This window comes from Heterocephalus glaber, unplaced genomic scaffold, assembly GCF_053883595.1.
Source record: "Heterocephalus glaber isolate CG9 unplaced genomic scaffold, H.glaber_assembly_v1.0 deba00001465, whole genome shotgun sequence".
Lineage (NCBI taxonomy): Eukaryota > Metazoa > Chordata > Mammalia > Rodentia > Bathyergidae > Heterocephalus > Heterocephalus glaber.
Window position 1 is genome coordinate 13284216 of NW_028258312.1, and position 12593 is coordinate 13296808.

The 12593-nt window shown below is 33.9% G+C and overlaps 1 non-coding gene across 1 annotated transcript; it reads right to left on the minus strand.

Annotated features, from left to right (window-relative positions):
• Positions 1–6246: 6246 nt before the first annotated feature.
• Positions 6247–6438, minus strand: LOC147826576 (U2 spliceosomal RNA). Its single transcript, XR_015439019.1, has one exon. It is a non-coding gene; the product is annotated as a U2 spliceosomal RNA (small nuclear RNA).
• Positions 6439–12593: the final 6155 nt, after the last annotated feature.

Here is a 12593-nt window from a genome sequence, read left to right on the forward strand (position 1 = left end):
TGATGAATATAATCTTGAAAATTTATGTAGGAAAAGTTCAAAACATTTCCTGAAGAAAAGATGTAAGACTTGAGAAAATTATGCATTATTTTAGAACTAAATTATTACCATGAGAAGCAATTTGCAATAGAACAAGTAAACCAGCTTATTTAATAGCTGATTTTAATAGCTGATTTTTACTCACATACAAGGGATTGAATAGTTTGCTTTTTAGTACCTGTTGTATTTGAAAAAAGTAATGATTACCTATTTGTAAAATAATATTTTCAAGCTATTATATAAGTTCAACACATTATTGTCACTTTGTGCATTGGTATGTTTTGTCAATAGTTTGATTATCCTAATTATGGCAATAATAAATACTATTCAAATACAATTATTTATTAGTAAAATTAAATATGTTATTTAATGTTGAATTAAATCAGTTATTTTAAATTAAAGTTAATTAAAATTAAATATCATTTAGTATCAGTTGTCTGAATCATTACAGGACACATATTGATTTTATTTTGACTGGGTCTTTAGTGATGCCAAGGTCATGGATAGCATTTAACTTTATATTTAAGCAGTCTTAAACATAAGACAGACACATAGATATACACACTTGTTGTTATGAACCCATGTGATTTTTTTTTACCACCTGATTATCATGCTTAATAGCAATTATCAATAATATTTCCCCTTTTATTTCTCTTCATATTGACAATGATAATGATGCCCCATATATAGACATGAAGGAGATGGCCACTCAGAACGTCATTCCTGCTGAGTATAATGTGGTGCTTTGGTTCCTTAACATCCAGACTGTGGTAACATTTTTCAGTGTTTCTAAAATAGTCTTTTCAGTAGTCAACTACAAATAAAATCTGGAATTCATTTCATCTTACTTGATTCTAAACTTTACATCATTAAATCAAAAATTTTCTTACTTTTTTCAAAATTTTTTATTTCTTTTCTGGAGTCTTTAGAAGGAAGAAATTGTAGATGAGTTACTGTGATCACTAATATTTCTTCCTTCCTGTCACACTTCCGGGTATCTCTAACCAAGCTCACCCTGTCTCGGGCAGAGACAGGTGGAGAATCCCGCAGTCCGGGGCCAGACTCTACCGACGACACAGAAGGCTGTGGAAGAATCTGATAGAGACCGAAAGGGTAGAAGCAAAGCTGTGCTTTTATTCAGCAAGCATGCAAGAGTACAGCTGCCTTCTCTCAGCGAGGAGCTACCGTTGAAGGGGGGCTCAAGATGCTGGTTTTATAGTGGGGGACTACTCACCTTGGCTCTGGGCTGAGGGTGCCCTTTCTTGATTGGTTAATGATTAACTTAGCTGCTTACTAGGGACAACAGGGAAGAGTCTTTTCAGGGGCCTTTTACATTTTAGTGCCAAGCTTTTTTTCCTTTTGATCATAGCAAACCAAGCTTTGGAGGGTACAGCGTGAAGAGGAGGTGCAACCACAGGCTGTCGATTTTCACGGGAGGGTAACCCTGTTCTGCCAGCTACCTGAACTCCTTGGGGGGGGGGCCCTCATCTCTCCCCGCCTATAGGTCTCTATCCCTACAACCTCAAATCTATAGGGAGGAGCTTCAAATCTGCACCCCACCCTGTCTTCCAAGAGTCCTCCTTCACTGCCCTTGGCAGTGTGGTATTTTAATGTTGGCCCTAAACCCAAAGACTACACTTAGATTCAATTATTAAATCAATTATGAAACTCAAATAATTAAATCAGTGGCAGTAAAAATAGAATTTTGAGTTCTTTCAATGCCCATTAATACAATTGAAAACTTGCTATACCATATTTTATACTGGCTGCTTGTTATCTAAATATTTGAGATGTACGAATTTGAAAAAAACTATTGAGAAGTAAATGTTTTAATGTTAAAAAGTAGATATGCAAAAATAGATAAAAAGAAAAAGTTGATGTTTAAAAGCTTTAGAATAAAAATGAAAAGAGATAAGCTTTGGGCTAGGGATTTAGCTCAGTGTTTTCTCTGCCTGCTGCGCAAACTCAAGGATCCAAGTTCGATCCCTGGAACCAAAAAAAAAAAAAGAGAGAGAGAGATAAAGAATGAGCTTCTCACTAGCTCAACCAACCAGGAAAGACACTGGGTAAAGAGTATAGGAGGGAAAGGATAATAAAAACATAAATTTTAACTTTAATTAGAGAAACAATACAACCTCATGGTACAAAATAAATTCTTCCTCAGACATGAGGGTAGTTTATGAAACTTGCAGAGTCACTTTGCCTTCCACTTGTGTACACGTGGGGCTCTTGGCAGCAAAACTTAGCCCTCAGAGTAGGACCTCTCATAAGGTCCTCACCCAGAGAGCAAAACCAACACCTGGGCAGGAAAATTCCTGGTAACCCCGAAGCACCTTGTCACTGCCAGAAATCAAAGACAATTTCAAATATACTTAAGCTACTGCCACTAAGAATGAAGGTGGAGTAGCAGAGTTCACACTTGCCAAAGGATGACAATTTGAGCTTTACAAAAGAAATGGTAATTGCAGCCAATTACATCAAATTGATTCTTGGAAAGGGTCTAAGCCCATGATAACATTAAAAAATGATAAGTGTCTTACAATGTGCCAAAGATAAATCTTGCCGAATTTTCCCAAGTGGATTTTTTAAAAATCCTATGTAATGATTGAAATAAACTATGTGAACAGTATTTAATTCTTGATAAAATTGAAAATCATACAATTCTAAGAACACAATATAATTAAAGTTTAAAAGTATTTATATTGCCTTCCAATGAAAACATTAGAATACATGGAGCCATAAAAGAGGTTATTATAAATAAATGCTATGACATTCATATCATAAATCAGCAAACACATAATAAAAGGTATTGGGTCTGGAAATGTAGCTCAGTGGGGCAGCTCTTTATGAGCATGTGTAGTCTCCTAGGCTAGGTCCCCAGCACAACCAAACCAAACAAAAACAAAAGAGAAAATACGAGAAATTTACAGTTTGTTTGTATATTAAAGGGCTTAAAATTTCAGTAACAACATACTAATCAACTTATAAGGTTGAGTAGCATCAATAAAATAGATTGTCATCATAACAACTTACCAGTGAGAATATCCATGTACCTAAAAGGGTCGCTGAAGAAGGGGGCACACACAGGCATTCAGGCAGCAAGCTTTTACTGGGGGTGGCAGTCTGCAGCCTGCCAGGACTGACTCAGAGGAGGGAGATCAGCCACAGAATGGGCTGAACTGGAGGCTTATATGGGATTTTGCAGGTAGGAGAGCACTAGTCCATTGGTGGGGGTGGGGGATTGGGGCTGGGGTATGTGGCAACAGGTTTTGGCTGAGGGGGATGGAGTGACCATTTTCGGGAAGCCCTTATCTTACTGGAACATCTGACCACGAAACCAGTGGGACAGAAAGACCTTAACTAGGCAGAGAGTCATTAACAAAGGGAGGTCATGCCTCAGTTATGTGGAAGCTCCCTGTTCCCTGTGGCCGGAGTGGGGCAGGGGGAAAGGAGAGGAGGGGGCTTGCTCTGTGGGGGCTCTGAAAAACCTAACAGTACCTAATGATTCTTTCTTCTAAAAAAAAAAAATAGGTACACATTTATAGAACATACTTTAACCATATCAGATTCCTAGTCAAGCAAATGAATTGATTCAATTTTAGATTAATTAATGTTCATCTTATTTTAGTTTTTTTAAACAAGTTTTATGAGACTCTAATAATGCAACATGCAATCAAGAATAAGGATGAGAAGTTTCTAAACTAAACTAAAGAGAGAAAACTATAAGTTAGAATAACAAACATTTATATATACAAAAATTTTGTTGCAGAAGTTATTGACCTTTAATAATCTAATATGTGTTGGCTCTCTCAAAAAGGCATATGGTGATCTCCAAACATACTGGACCACAGAAGTGTATTCAACATTGCACATTTTGAGGAACTACAGTTCTACAGAATGTGCATTAGAAAATTACATTTTTATTTATTGTTCAAAATTTGAAAAGTGCTAAGAATCAATTTAATAATACTGAAGAATGATGCTGTTCGTAAGGAAATTTTGTGGTTGTGGAGAACTCAATACTTCTATGCCTGTATGATGGTACTGGCATCATCCTGGCTCTAATAGTATTTAATAAATCTGTTTTTAAAGAAAATTGAAATTGGGAGAGAAACTATGTTCAATATGGCTCACTTTTTTTTAATAAGGTAATCAAATTATCTCCATGCTCCAAAGTGCTTTTAATAAGCTTAACATATGTAGACTAGCTAATCATGATTTATTTGAGAATCACAAGAGTAAAAGTAGTTTGTTCTAAAAGCATATTTTATGATTCTTAAAAGTAAGATTATTTTTTCTGCAAATACATTGTAATACATTGGGACTGATCTGAGAAGAATATAGCAGAAAGTCACATTAAAGAGAAGTAGCATTCTCTCTTTCTGTGAAGTAAAAAATAATACCCATTATTGTGTGTTTGCAGCTCCATAATACTTTCATATGAATATTTAGAATGCTCCAAGTGTGATTATACTGATGTCAAGTTCACATAGAAGACTTGGGAGAAGAATGATGCTTTGTACTAAAAACATGGCAAGGTAATTTGTTTTTACAGAACTTCTAAATTAGATGGAATTCTCTTAATTGTGTGTTTTAATTGCATGATGAAAAGAAGCAAAATATTAGCTGAGAACAAGTGTATCATCAGAATCAGAACTTGATAAGTTAGGTTTAGATCTTAAGCTAAAATGAGTCTTTCTATAGCTTTGTTATGTGAATTAATTAGTGTTTCCACTTACTATTTATCTCCTTGTTATATTAAAATAATCACGTTAGCCTTTCTAGTTTTATGAGTAAAAATAAAATAAGAACAACTTGATGTTGCAAAAAAAACCCACCACAATTCAATAAAATAATTTGAAAGCACAATACTAAGAATGAGGGATTTAAGGCTAATGGTTAACATAAATTTTGTGATTCTCTTTAGGCTCTGTTGGTCATCTTTAGGGAAATGAGATACAACTTATAGCAAAGTTAATTTCTTGCTATGTAATTAGTCTAACCTAGGGCAAAACACTTTTCCTCATCAGTATTGAGTGATGCACTCCTCAAGATAATTAAGAGATAATTTAGGAGAACATGCTGGCAAATGTCTCTAGTCGCATCTAGGAAAAAATTACACGAATATAATATTTCTTTAGATAGATTAGTTTATCATGGACCAACCCAATCAGTTGAATAACTCAAAAATTTGGAACTGTAATAATCATAAACTATTACATGAACATGTGAGTAAAATTTGAAATGAGTTAAAATTGAGAACAAGTAAAACATAAATAAAATATTTATACCAAAATGACATTTACTCAGGAATTAGGAGTTGAATGCAAAATAATAAAGTAAATAGAAAAGTAAAGAACAGTCCAAGCAGTGTAAATTAATATTATTCACCACATTAAAAATATAGATAACATTCATATAGATTTCAGAACATGTAAGAAAATTTTTGATAAATTTCACCTATTTTTGATGATGAAATTAAAAACAAATTAGGAATCAGGCTGTATTAAATATAATAATGGAAATCTAAAGATATACATGCTGATTTAACATGGTGCGATGTAAAGGAAAGGGAAATTATAACTGCATATACAATGAAGATTGTTGATCCACTGATTTTATAATTGTAATATTATTTTAGATCGACAGGTGGATATAAAATAATCTCAGTTATCATTAGAGTGAAACATGAAGTTGAAGTTTCTGTGTCAAAGTGATGCAGTGTCTTTGAAGTTAGAAGAGAGCTATAAGACCAGGAATGTAAACAGTCCTTAGATGCAGAATACATGAGGAAATAGATTCTCTCCTGGAGTGTCCAAAAGGGAGGGCAGCCTTGCAGTGTGATCCATTTCTAACTCCTGACCTCCTGAACTCTAGTTTTAGACCATTATATTTATGATCCATAAGATTCAGTAAAGGAAAAAAGAAGAGAGAAAAAATGAATAGGACAAAGGAGCAAATCTTTGGAACAATTAATAGAGTTTTAAGAGCGTAAATGATCAGCAACAAAAGAATCCTTGCTCTTCTAAAGATATCCTCATCAGTTGTTCCAATTTAAATATATATGCCTCATTATCTACTAAACATAAAATTGATCCTAGGCTTCTCTCTTCCCTTGACTTCCATTTGTTCATTTATTTTCTCTTAAAGTTTTTTGCAAGAAAAATCCAACAAATCTATGTTTAAGCAAATAAATGTGGCTGTGAGATGGGGTGTACTATTCCTGGAGGTACTAAGTACCAGGTTGAAGTAGGTAGTGCATAGAGCAAGTTTCTATTCCATCTCTCAAAATTCAAAACTCCATTTAAAATATTGTCCTAAGATAGAGAAAACATCAGATATTAGCCTTATAAGAAAAGATAATACACTCGATTTTAGCCAAAAAAGTAAAGAAGTGATCAGATACTGAATTATGAAGAAATCTTTTCAATCATCTATCCAATATCTTTTTTTGTTTTTTTTGGTGCCAGGTATCGAATGCAGGACTTGCACTTGCAAGGCAGTCATGGGTGCCACTGAGCTAAATCCCCAGGCCTCTCATGGGAACTGTTGATATCTTCTTTATATTTTCATAAAAATCCATTCAATATGTTGTACCAAAGGTAATATGTTTATAATGGACTAAAGTCCAAACTCATTGTGAGGTCTTTGGCTTCTTTTGACTTTCACCAGAAATCATAATAAATATAGCCATGGGGATTTTACATTTGTGTCTCATGTTTTTAGAATGTTCTCCTAATTTTTGTTGACAGAATGACCTTTTTCATCTTCATTTTTCTGTTGAAATTATATCTTTTTAAAGATGTCTTATGTACTGATCCAAACTAAAGAGCTCCACTAATTCTTTCATATTACTAGTGTATTTCTTTAGTATTATTTGATATCATCTGAAATATTAAATTGACTTACATGTCTATCTACATCTGCTAGAATGAAAGCCTCAAAAAGATAAGGAACAGTATTTAGTATTTAGAAGATTGCAATTAATATAAGTAAATACAACACTGTTAATGCAACAGTAAGAATTGTGAGGCTGGGGATTTAGCTCAGTGGTGCCGCTGCCTGCCTCACAAGCGCAAGGTCACAAGTTGGATGGGTGGTACAAAAAAACAAAAAACAAAAAAGAAACCCAAAACAAATAAACACTCAAAACTGTGATCTACAGGGTACTGTGATTTTCTCCATTAACTTTCTGTGACCTTTGATTAGAAATGGGAGCATTAAAGAATAGGCTGAGAGGCCTGGGATTTACGCAATAAGAATTGGGAAGCAAAACATCTGAATTTCAAGAAGGGTATTGTGCAAGTATGAAGGAAATACAAGACTGAAATAACTATATGACAAAGAAAAGTTATGTTTGAAATGATCTTACTGACCGGAATGCAAAGCATGTTCTCAAATATGTTTTATAAATGGATCTATTTCTATGATGACTTTTTTAACTTTATTTTTAAAAAATTTTATTAGTACACTTTTGCAGTTCATGCAGTTTACAGTTATCATGGGGAGTGGGTACATTTGCTTGCCACAGCTTGTTTTTTATCTGACTTTTTATATGACTAGCAGAAAAATATAATTTATCTTATACAGATGAAAGTTCCTAATAAATAAGTAGATATATAAAGTTATTATCTTTTGGTTCTTCTTGGGACAGGGTCTCACTATGTAGCTCAGGCTGACCTCAAACAACATTTTCCCAAATCATCCCAGAAATACTGTTGCTCCTCAAAATATCATGAACCTATTTATGAGGAGTTTCCATTGTGTCACCTACTTTAATTATTTATTTTCTGGTTAAAAAGACTAAATATACATAATAATGAATAATCTTTCACAATATAGTTTATGAATGAACTGCAATGTACCTCATTTAGGGAAATGTATATCTAAAAATGAAACTAGATCTGAACTTTTCTCTTTCCTAAGTTCTATAAAATCTAATAAGTGTGTGTGTGTGTTTAGTTTGTACTTTGTATCCAACCCAAGGGCATTCTATGATTGAGCTACATCCCCATATCATTTTTGTTTCTGAGACAAGGCCTCACTAAGTTGCTCAGACTGGGCTCAGATTTGCCATCCTTTTACATTGATCTCCCAGGTACTAGGACTATAGGCATGTGCTACCATATAAGCCTTAGATAGTGATTTAGTATAAGAAGTTATCCCAGTAATAAAGAAGAAACTTTGTCACTGGAAGCTAGAATTTGTGTGTGTGTGTGTGTATGTGTGTTGTATGTATACATGAGTGTGTGTGTGTGTGTGTATACCCTATGATATTTAATCAAAATTGTAATTTAGTCATCAGGTTTAATTGAGCTCATACTCCCATAACCCTTCAACCATTGTGCATGAGACAGACCAGCTTCTGATATTGAGACAGTTACAATATAATGGTAAAATGCAAGCATTGAAGAAATATGTAGGCTGATTAAATATCGATAATTGAATAAATGTTCCATGTTTGATTTATTTTTGCAAAAAAACATAATAAAAAAAGTACTTAAAAAGATTACTTATCATCAAATTTCTACAAAGATAGAGAAAGAGAACAAAAGAGGAGAAAAGCATTTCCAGTTTGGAAACTAAAATGGAAATGACAAGCAGTAAAATGTTTAGATAACAAAGAAATTAATCTTATACCCACAATTTAAAAAACTAAAAAACATTATAATTATTATTCATTTTAACTATCAAATTTCCCCACATTTTTCTAAAATTGACACCACCAAGTACCTTGACAGTTGTGCATGTGAAGAAGGCCAAAATGAATTTCAGAAGAAAGTTCCTTTAAGAAGGTACACATGCCTGATCATCTCCCCGACTCGACTCACGCTCTCTGCTGACATCCCCACCACAGGGTAGGGTTGGCATTGTGCTCTCAAAGGTGAATAAAGTGAATGCCTACTGGATTTCAGGCATTGCTGAAATTAGAGAAACTAAATGAAAGATATGCAGATTAAGTAATCAATTGTAATGCAAATGTCTGTCTTGCAGCTTCCCTACTGCTGGATTTGGGCCAGCAACCCTGATTAGACAGAGGAATGAAGACAGGAGAGACAGCGGCTATCTTTGTGGGGGAAGTCAGGGGACTCCACCAGAATGAAGCCCCAAACTGATTTAAACTCCTAGTTTTACTGAGAAACAAAGGTGTTGTGTTTTGCTGAACACAGCTCCATATTTTAGATTAGAAAAGCATGACAATAATTATGCTGTATTGTTAACTTTATCAAACTGTCCCCAGGATGTTCCTCCTTGTTTCACTGGCCAGGCTTGGCTTTGCCAGAGCTGGCAGAACAATCCATCTTCAAGATGTTCCGACTCCTCAGGGTCAGCAGTCATTTGAGCCCTGAGTCAACTTCAGCAGATCTTAACCTACTGGGGACCTCTGGGAACTCCACACCTTTCCCTTCCCTGAAAGAAAATGGGAAATCATCATTCATTTTTGAGAGAATCTTACAAATATAAAACTATAGTGTGTGGCCAAAGTTGCTGGGTCAGTTTACCACTCAACAACTTCATAATAGTACTTATGGCTTTTGGAAACACTTTTACTGCACTTGTTGTAAATATCATGAGATGAAAAAGACTTCAAATTGAAGGAAAATCTCAACCTTGAAAGATGGAGATTGAAGAAAATAAATAAAAAGTAACTTCTAGGGAACATAAACACTTGTAAGGTAAAATAAATGTCAGAATAAATTTTTAATATTAACAAAGAAATACTTTAACATTTTGCAAGAACAAGACAGTATGGGAAATGGAAAAAAGCATGTAAAGGATATTTCTAAAATGCTAGATAATTAAAATAAAATAGCAGAACATGAAAACTCATGAAAGTTAATGTCATGGGGATCTTTTAAAAAATCTATCAATTAGAATTGTTTAAAAAATGGGAAAAAAGTGAAGGTGATTAGATGATCCATCTAGACATGTCAATGCATAAATATTGAGATCCTAAAAAGAGGAGACAAAAGATGTACTCTTTCATCTTTCATTAAGACATACTCACCAGTGTAATACAATATTCCAGACTACTTATCTGAACTAAAATACATGTATTTCTTGAAAACAATGAAAATAAGCCTGTACAATGCAGAAACTAGCATTCCCTCACTAACCTATATCTCTGCTGAGCTAGATTATAACCGAAGTTACTTTTGTGACCTTTTGACTGTGTTCCCATGCCTGCTGGCTGGACGGGACATCCCGCACAGGTCTCCTCCAAGGCCCAGAGGGTGCTAGAATGACAGCACGAGAGGATACTGAGTCACCACATATTCCAAATACTCTCTCCACCTTGAGAAAACTAAGATGGAAGAGGACTGGAAAACTGAGGATCCTGACCTAGACTGGTAAATCAGGGAAGACCTCGAAGAGGAAAAATACTCTTCTTTGGCCTCTGAATGCTGTATTATGTAAGATACTTCATATTTCTCTTTGTTGCTGTAAATATTATTTGAACCATTCCATTCGGAGAAATTAGAAAATGCTCCACTTGGATTTGAAAATGAATTTATAAAAATGTGCATCACTGAAATATTTTGCAAATATGATTTCATATTCACAGAATTGTCTTAGAGAATTATACTGTAGTAAAACTTAAAACCAAGGATTGTCAGTGGGATTTGATCCATCCTTAAAAATGACACTTAAAATTAACATTTTTATTATTTGAAAATAAAAGAATAGAATGGAAATAATAATTTCTTAATTTGATCACAATCAACTATCATTGAAGAACATTTCTCCCATCAGCCAAACAACAAGGTGCACAAAATAATGTGGACAACTTATTCTCCTGAAATAATGAATGAAAACTAAGTAATTCTATTGTATGACTTTTAGAAAAAATTTATAAATACATGTCTCACCTTAAGCTTCATGCACTTTAATTTGTGTCCTATGTTTAGTTCCTTGAAAAAAATATAACCTTGAGTAAAACAGACCAGTTAGTCAAAAAATGTGTAGAGCAACACATGCATCTCATGATGGAAGAAGCAGGAGCCATTCTTTCCTTCAACCTTACCTGCCTGAGCCTACTCCCAGGCGCAGGCAGCCTTTCCAACACCACTATGCTCATTCTTCCTCCTTTATTATCTTCTTTTTTTGTATATACAAATATTGATGTAGAGAATAAGAAGAAAAACTTAATTAGGAGAGAGGAGAGCTGCACATCAAAGTCTGCACCCCGAGCTAAAATACAAATCGAAGTTTGTTGTTACAAAAAATCCGTTCTTGCTTTTCAGTATGTGAAAAGTGTGGAGGAGATTAATGATCTTTTAGGTGAAAGACTCCAGCAGAAAATGTCTGTAAATCATTTGTGGGTTTCTAGGAACATACTCTAAGATCCTTTCATTATTTGTTTGATTGCAGTCATAGCATTCCTCTTTTTCTACAAGCCTTTTCCTTTTCAGTGTTGCTAGGCTTTAAGCAATGAGGGGGCTGCTAATTACATTTCCCTTCAATGTGGTCTCTACACACCAAACTTCCTGTCTGGCAAGTCTCTCCAAGTGAGATTGCTTGGCTGGTTTACTTGTTCTCACAACGGGTTTGATATCCTTAAAGGATTCTACCTTTACTTCTTTCATCTTGGTTGCAGATATAAATATGTGCAAAACTGATTGCAAATATGCTGTAACCTCTACAGCATTTTCCTACTTATCTTTCCTTATTAGAGCAAAGAATCATCAGTCTTCTGACTCTGAAAAGAAATCCTCAGACAGCTCATCTTCAAAAACACAGTTTTGTGTTTGTCTTAATAAATTTCCTCCTCTTTTGTTGTGACATATTTCTTTGAAGAGGGCAGAATGCAGACATTCATTTTCTAATATTTTATTATTTACATATTTTAAATATTGTCATTCATCATTATTTATTAAGTTGTGGCTGTGTTATGGGATGGAACCACAAAGCAATAAACATGTAGACAAGTCATATGTAATGAGGATCACCACCATGGACGAGTACCTCCCCTCAGCCAAAGAGAGTACAAACAATGGGAATTATGTTTTAATAAAAATATGGAAACAGACATCTTTTAGAAAGTTAGAATACATTTAAGAAATAGATAATAAGGGGAAAGAGAAATTAACTTTTACATAGAATGCTCTCCTTTGGAAAGGCTGTGTTTCAGTAGTGATAATTTTATCAATTGATATATTAAAGAAATTTGAGTATTCTGGAGCTGCAAAAGTATTAGTTATGTGTTCCTAAGCTCTTTGTGCTATATATCATATATTTCAATGACTGAAAAAACAAAAAAAGGAAGACACAATTCCTGAATAAGATAAAATTGTATATGTTAAAATTATTTTATCCTAATCTAATTACGAAAGTATAATCAATAAGTAGAGAATGTTTCTTTAAAATTTGCCTTACCAGATAAGACCCAGATAACATTGATTCTTTATTCTCTAAAATTTCTAGTCCTTCAAATGATTAAATATATTTTAAATGAATTAGACATAAAATGAAAAATTACATTTTTTTCAATTTTTTGCAGTTATTTTGAATTTAGTAATGCATGATTCAGATTATTATTTTGATAACAGAAA